Below are 8,502 nucleotides of genomic sequence, written 5' to 3'. Positions count from 1 at the left end.
GTGTTGATAATAAACCTGCTAGAAAGAGTGGTTTAGATACTTTCAGCTTCCATATTTAAGATCTAACAGAAAACACTGTATGTGTGTGTGTGTGTGTGTGTGTGTGCATGTGTGTGTAATGTATATATATTTTGCACAACATGAACAGAAAATAAACAAAATAATGCTCTAAAAAATGCTGTATGATACCAGCTAGCTGGGTCTAAATTGGCATGCAATTAAATTTAAATGTATTTTATATTCATACATACAAACAAACATATTTACCTTCAGAATCAAATAGTGATTTTCAATTCTAAGTAATTTCTACAAGCATTTTGGCTTCCTGCTGGCAAAAGCATTTTATTTTTTTTCTTTCAAAAAAGAAAGAAATATGCCATCATCTTCCCTAGTCACTCAACAGCTGTATCAATTTGTTTTCAGGGCAGTGATTAGCATAATTGTGGTGGATTACTTGCATTTGGCACAGAATAGAAATAATTCAGTATTTTAGCAGATATGACATAGAATGTATGGGATATGCAGGCCCTTTGGAGTGGTGCTGGAAGTTTTTTTTTCCTACAACTCTACTAAAAGCCTATTTTTAAAACTGAAATCTGTCTGAAACAACCAAAACCCTTATTCCTTCCAATGTGCCAGTTGATAAACAACCTCATACTACGACTAGGGCACACAACTATGAAATCAACTGCAGACTGAGGGTATTACACACAAGGGTTTCAGTGTGATATAATTTCTTTAAAAATCGGGGGGTGGGGGGGAGTGATTTCATGATCACTGATTTTCTACTTTATCTCCAAATTCCAGTTCTGATTTTGAGTACACACAGTGCTACCTTTAGTTCTATATGAGCATTAAAATCAATCAGTTCTGAACATACTCAGCCATTTACCTTAATACTCTTGCATGTTTTATAAACATGCATAATCACTGTATGATATTAGATAGAAATACCATAAAATTAAAAATTTCTTTTGGTTGCAAGAGACCTTTAAGACTATCTAGTTCCAACCTCCCTGCTATGAGCAGGGATGCCATCCACTAGATCAGGTTTCTCAAAACCACCCAACCTGGCCTTGAGCACTTTCAGGGATGAGGCAKCCACAACTTCTCTGGGTAGCCTATTCCTGTCTCACCACCCCACAACAAAAAATTTCTTCCTTACAGCCCCTCTAAACCTATGCTCTTTCATTTTATAGCCATTTCCCTTTGCTTTCTGTCACTACACGCCCTGATAGAGTCTCTCTCCACATTTCTTATCAATCCTTTTTTTATATATCGAAAGGCTGCAGTACGGTTTTATAAGAGCCTTCTCTTCTCCAGGCTGAACAATTCCAACTGTCTCAGTCTGTCTTCACAGGTAAAGTGCTCCAGTCCTCTGATCATCTTTGTGGCCATACTATAGACCCACTCTAACATGTCCATGTCTTGTTTTTAGGACCCCAGAGCTGGAAGCAGCATTCCAAASTGGAGTTTCACCAGAGCASAGTAAAGGGGCAGAATCACCTCCATCAAACTGTTGGCTACTTCTTTTGATGCAATCCAGSATACAGTTGGCTTTCTGGGCTGCAAGAACACATTGCTGACTCATTAACAATTTCTCATCAACCAGTACCTCCAAGTCCTTCTTTGCCAGGCTATTTTTAATCCATTCACCATCCAGACCCTATCAATAATGAATATTATATATATGTATATATATACATATTATTATTACATATTATATTATATATATATATATATATATATATATACTGGTATAAGGTATAGTATAAGGTGCAGGACCTTTTATTGGTCTTGCTGAACTTTATTAAGTTTTCATGGACCCATTCCTCCAGCCTGCTGAGGTACCCCTGGATGGCTTTTCTTCCTCAAGTAAATCAACTGGACCACTCACCCACAGACTTGCTGAGGGTGCATTTAACCCCACAATCTATATTACTGATGAAGATATTTAACAGGGTAACAGTCTCAGTAAGGACCTTTAAGAGACATTCATTACTGGTTTCCACCAGTAATCAATGTAGCCCTTGGTTTCATAAACCTAGTACAGTCTGTATAAAAAGCATTGCATGATATGGTCATCCCCTGTTATAGAAGCTGGAGTTGATGATCCCAGAAGTTATCTTCTGTCAGTTTTTTCTAAAATAAACTTAAACTTCAAGGTGCAGAGCTCAAATTAAGTCATGGKGTCATCAGGAGGACATGAGAATTTGCTGTTACACAGAGCCATTCCTTTTATATGAAAACTGAGAGAGGTAGCTACTGACCAACTGGTAAAGGAATATTTAAGAGATATTGAGATATTCCCTTCTCATCAACTACTGAATTGTCCAAACAAAACAAACATTTCGCAACTTGTGGTTAAAAATGAAGATGAAGTGTGTTTTGAACCTTTATAGGAAGAGCACAACTGCTTGCATGTAATTAATTTATACTGGAATCTTGTGCTAAAAAGCTTTACCACTCTTAGAAAAAAACCCAACACTGAGTCATTATGAGCTTTACTTTAAGAGTCAAGAGTTCCCTGTGGAAACAGTTGTAACAGATAGAACATTGCTACCTGTTGTTCAGTACAGTAGATTTAAATTACATGAGTCACAGCAATAAAACATTTTCAAGTTTAAACGTTGAGACAGTAAAATTTGCACTCCAATTCTTTGAACTGAACATCACTGAACTTTAAATTTAATGTCTGTAAAAARCAGTGTGATTATTTTTTATTTCACTTTTACTTATTACTTATGATGTTATGATTCAGAGAACTCCCATTCTCCATAAAGTCTGTATAGTGTTGAAATTACACAACTTTAACCATTCTCTGTTATTGTTGTACAATACTTTGTGTAATGTTATGTTCAAATTTTCTACAAAATAATTTATATTTATGGAAATGTAACTTAGATAAGAACAGTTTATGCTTCTTAAAAATTTAAGACAATCATGACTAAAACTTTCATAAAGTTATTTAACGATCTTCCCAAAGCTTTTAATAAAGCTAATAAATTTAGGTAGAAGTTTTAAAATTACTCAATTACACTGCCACCTGAAAGTAAATTTAATGGCCTGGAAAGTTTTGGTGTTTGTCATTGTGTTTGTATTTGAATTATACTTGAAAATGCTYCATATTTCCATTTATCACTTGGGTTCTTCAGAAATTCATGTATTGGTGGAGGTCATTAGAGTTTACCTACTTTTAGGTACTTAGATCAGTCATACTGAAATATATAACTAAGTATTTTAAAAAAAAAATGGATATATCACTTTGAATTCAAATGGAAGCAAGGAATTATTTATATTCATTAGAGAATCTGAATGTTTTGATTCCACTGTTCACAGTAGGTCTCTACTTTTAATGGAAAACACAACTCAGTATCAGTGATGTAATAGATTTGCTAAAATTAGATTTACCAGTAACCTCTCACAGCAAAGCAGACAATGCAATTTATTTTTCCTAGATCAACGGAGACACAATTAAACTGGATTTAGGACTTTCTCCCTGGGAAAAAAAAATTGCAAATGCATAGAGAGCTGTGGAACAGCTACATCCTACAATGAAATCTAGACAAACTCTCATTAAAGACTGGTTAAATTTTCAAGCAGTAGACGTTAAATTTAATTTACACTATTAGAATTTCTTGAAGAAGATGCAGACTCCAATTTGGAAACCTACTGAAATGTTGAGCATTTGTCACAATTAACTGACATAACTAGACCACTAGTCTGGGTTCAACTGGTAACTTCATTAGTTGTTCCTGCTTATGAAGTATKTTTCAGCATAGAAAATACACCTTCCATCTTTATAAAAGGAAGAATTTAAAACTGGGTTCTTTCCTTCCTTCCTCCCTTCCTTSTGTTTCAAAATTAAGAGAACTGGTAGAAAGAATGCACACWATAATATCAGCAGAGCCTATGTATCATAGCACAGGTCTTAGAAGTCTACATAATCAATGGACTTCCATGCTCAAATTGTGTGAATATTTCACCAAGACAGAAAAAATGTGGGGAGCATTTTTCATCCACCTAGGAGTATAAAATCAGTGAGACCCTAAGACAAGAGGAAGGCAAAGATTCATATCTGAATWGCAAGAGCTGAAAAGTAAGCTGAGGAGCACTGACAGCTCTAAGAATGAGAATTTTATTGTGGCCTGATTTTCCACCGAGAATTAAGAGTTGATCTGTTTCCTAAAACTCCCAGGACTAGAACTGGGACGATTYATTTCTGCCTTCTAATGTAAAGGCTTTATTTTTCTTTCACATTTGTTACCATAAATGATACAAGACAGAAGGTTTGATCAGAGTCTGAGAACATGATCAAGAATCTGACAGTATGTGGCTACATCAAAGAAACGACACAGCACTTCACAGACTACCACAGGGCTCCATCTGCACATTCAGCTGTCGTGTTGGGATTCTAGAATGAAACTCCACCATTTAAACTTGATTATACTTCTGATGTAAGACCGAAAATCTGAGGACAAAGTACGGGCCATTGGTTTGCTTCAGTTTTTACTACTATATTTTGCAGTGCCAGGAAACATGTTTTGCATACACGATACATAAACTGATGTTTTCTGTTCTTGAGAAAAAAAACATGTCTTTTTCATGTTGAAGAATTTTATCTGGAATTCTGGATGAGAAAGATAGCAAGTAAGCAGTTAAAGTGTTCAGGGTGCAGGGATTATTCTGTATTTCTCTTAAATATTAAGAGTACAGTATAGCCAAAGTAATAGCTATAATCTGTCCAAGCTATCATACATAGTAATTTTTTTAAATTTTCTTTTTCTTCTGTTCATCCAAATGGATCTCTACTGTCTGCTGCAAATACAACTTCAAGGTTAGTTTGGCTTGGATTACATATTTTTTCTGAAGACCTTCAGATCTGTTTCTATTGTGWCCTGAAAAAGATTCTCAATACAAACCTTTCTAGACAAAATTAGAAATTAACAAATATTGTTGTATTTCTGTTATGTATTTTTGAGTTACCTTAGGTTTGGCAGTTGAACACAAATAATCATGGCTACTTCAGAAAATCAGCAAGCAAACAAGCTGAAATTTTATGTTGACTTATAACTTCACTTTCTAATCTTTTTCTTTGTTTTTTTTGTTTTTTTTTTTAAATATATAGTCCAATTATCACCTCATATGAACAAGGAAATTTTCTAAAGGCACAGTTGGTTTCTGATGTTCACTAACTTGCGGTGTGAGTTAAAAGCTGAATATCAATAGGGTCCATTTCACTTTTCTGTTTTAATGTTTTTTGCTTCCTTTTCTTCTCCTTCTCTCTGACTTTCCTGCTGTGTGTTATGAAGAACAAAAAAAATGCTGAGAAAATAGAGAAAACTAAAATAGCACCATCCCTCAGTTTCCCCTTAACACTCTGCTCCCCAGCTCCTGTAGTCTATCTCAGCGAACTGTGATAGATCTAGAGAAGAGATTTTCCCTTCTTGGAACATGGCTGTGGCTTATTCTAGTGCCAGACAAGGTAACTGTAAGACAAACTATTAGTTCCAAAGAAATTAAGTTATTATTTCAACTTCAGCTTTGTACTCTTTAGATCAGCCTTGCATTCTTTATATCAGTTGCCTTGTTCCTGAAGAAAATGTCATGAGATCTCTGAAGTAGAGCAAGTCATGGAATTGCATGTATGGTATTCAGGCATATTGTACTACTCACTCTCTAACCCCTAGGAGCTCAGCTATTATCACAATCAGTGTGGATGCTAAACTATTAAACAGGCTCCTGTTCATAATATTTTTTATTCAATCACATGTAAATTGCTACAAATTGGAATAAACATGGTTCAGTGATGCAAAAACCATAGGAATTTTCAAAGCTGTTATTTTCTTTGTCTGAATTTAACACTTCATATAATGGTACCCTTGATTCTTATAACTAACCTGTCATATGTTGAATTATTGGTTATTCACAACTTTATTATCACATCAGACATWTTATTATTCCTTCTCTATGAATTTAGGTCCCAGTGTCAACACAAAATTGAAACGTCATTGTACTACAGTTAGTGAAATCATTGCACAAAAAGTCACCTCTGCTTCAAAGTTCRTGGATAATATAAAGTGAAAAGGAAGAATGTGCACCAGAGAAACTTTTCTGGTCACCTTCACATGTCATTCCCTACTCATTAACCAATGTGTCAGGCACAGTATGAAAGAATGGTAATGAGATTAGTGTGGTTTATAAATAGAATATATTCTATGCCTAGATTTCTAAATTAAACCTGTCACATATTTCATATTGACATAATAAAAATGTTTATATTTCTGTGTGCCTAATACACATATATACAACTCTGTGTGTTCTCTGTGTATGCCATACGTTCAAATATGTTCTCTCATATTTTGCTGACAAATGAGAGGACAAAACAGATCTTTACAGTAACAATATGAAAAAGCAACCAAGCCTCTTTTTTAGTACAGCCCTGTAAGAACTMTGGAACTAACCTTGTCGTACAAACTCAAGACTGTCAGTCTTTTCTGGCACAATGTGACCTGGAATTCAAAACTTATTGAATAGCTGTGTAACAACAGCCAGCTTTAATCTTATGAGTTTTAACTACAAACTCAGTGGTATAATTCAATACTTATAAAACTGAAAAATAATAACAATTCATACTTATCATGAGTAAGCACATAAACAGCTGTAATGCTTAGAATGCACTGTATTCAATGTCTCATTGGATGAACACATAGTAAACAAACATTTTAATGGGATGTACACATTGCAAAAATATTTCAAACACATTTAAGAACACCAGCAACAGAGACTTGCTGTAATTTCTTTTACATATTTTTATGAAAAAAGTATTGTTACGAATATATTTTTAGTACTTACCACTGTGTTGTGTTTTTGAGAAGGCTTCAGAATTCCCCCATAGAAGGCAGCATGATGTCATTTTAGTTACAGCAGAAATTTTTCCTGTTAGGAAAAAATATACAGTGCTCTTCAGTAAATGAAGAAAAGAAATGAATGCTTAAGAGCAACAAATAGTAAAAAAAGAGGTTACTTAGTAAATCACTTGTTATGCTGTTTTTCAAGATTACAAAAAGAGAAATCACAATATTGATACAAACAATAAATACATTAAGCATAATGTATAGAGAAATCACAATATTGATACACACAATAAATACATTAAGCATAATGTATTGATTTCTGTCATAAAAATTACTAGCAGTATTTTTTTTTCTTTGTAGCACTGCTACAAAAAAAAAAAAATTGTCTTTAAACCTGTATAGCACAAAAGTATACATTTTTGAGAACCTGCTAAGGCAAGTAAATACTTTGAAATCCAAGAAACAGAAGAAATCATGACACAACACTTTGATTTTAAATATTTCTGTAAACATGTATTATGCATAGCCAAATATAAAATCTGGATACTCAAATATATTACAACATATTTAAATTTATTTRAATATAAATGAACAATTTTTTAAGCTATTTGACTATTGTTTATTCTTTTCTATGAGTAATTCAAAACTAACATTTGTACTTCAAATGACATTTTAATGGATAGACTATTTCTGATTAGTCTATCATGTTAGACTATTTAGACAGACTAAATACCAGTATTTGCCAACAGTCTGTTCTGTCAGGACTATCTTGAGACACTGCAATTTAAAACTCAAACCTTAATAGTGTTAAGGAAGTTATTTCAGGTAATTTTAATAGTTTTCAAGACTTTATYAGCTGAAATACTTCTCTTCCCTCCAAAGCCAGATTTTATGGCATTTATTTATCCCCTGCATACATTTTGCAGGGGAAACTCATGCACTGCTTGTGTATGTTTTTCTGTATCACTCTTACAGTACTAATGCACTCCTTATAATTTATTCTTATTTTTATTAAGTTGATCAGGATAGAAATTGTACCTCTGCAATTGAATCACATGAATACYTCTTCATGAATGGTTTGACTCTTTACAGCCAAACCACACTTGTAAGTACAATTCAYTGTAACAGCTGCAAACACAGGCCTCAATTCTGTGTAAATACAATCATTATCTTTATAAGCTGGAAATAAGTACCAGGTGTGGCTACATGAATACACGTCTGAAAAGTTGAAATTCTGAAATACGAAGCAAAGCAGAATTCCTTATGAAAAAGGAATGTGTGAAACACCCTAGCTAGACTGTCAAAGTGTCCATCTGGACACTTGCTGKAGGGGAAGCCTGGCACCATCACAGCTTTTCATACACACCCATTGAAGAATCAGATGTTGAAGCTTAGGACAGTCTTCATTTCGAGCTATGATAATGTCTTACATCCATCCACATGACAGTGGCATTTTTACTGGAGATTTCACTGCTCATGTAGACTTTGACAGCCATTCCAATTCTCCAATAACAGTACACGATTAAATGTAAGATATAAGAAATAAGGAAGGATTTAAGGAATGGCTGTGARTGGCAGTGAAATTCCATTAAGGCTAACACAGCTTCCCTTCCAGTTATTTTAAACCTGCAGCTCTTTATTTTGG

At 34.0% G+C, this 8,502-nt stretch overlaps 1 protein-coding gene across 2 annotated transcripts in view; it reads right to left on the bottom strand.

The window, feature by feature from the left end:
- NLGN4X (neuroligin 4 X-linked) overlaps nt 1-8,502 on the bottom strand; it is a 158,538-nt gene that overhangs the window by 121,453 nt on the left and 28,583 nt on the right. For both annotated transcript variants that reach the window (XM_057389976.1, XM_057389985.1), the window contains exon 2: nt 6,856-6,939. The gene's annotated coding sequence lies outside the window, so the exon portion shown is untranslated. The remainder of the gene's footprint in view (nt 1-6,855; nt 6,940-8,502) is intronic.

The sequence above is a fragment of the Malurus melanocephalus genome, unplaced genomic scaffold (genome assembly GCF_030028575.1).
Source record: "Malurus melanocephalus ecotype Western Australia unplaced genomic scaffold, MMel_1.1 scaffold_1, whole genome shotgun sequence".
Taxonomy (NCBI): Eukaryota; Metazoa; Chordata; class Aves; order Passeriformes; family Maluridae; genus Malurus; species Malurus melanocephalus.
The sequence above is the reverse complement of the archived record's forward strand: the minus strand, read 5'-3'. Positions and strand labels throughout refer to the sequence as shown.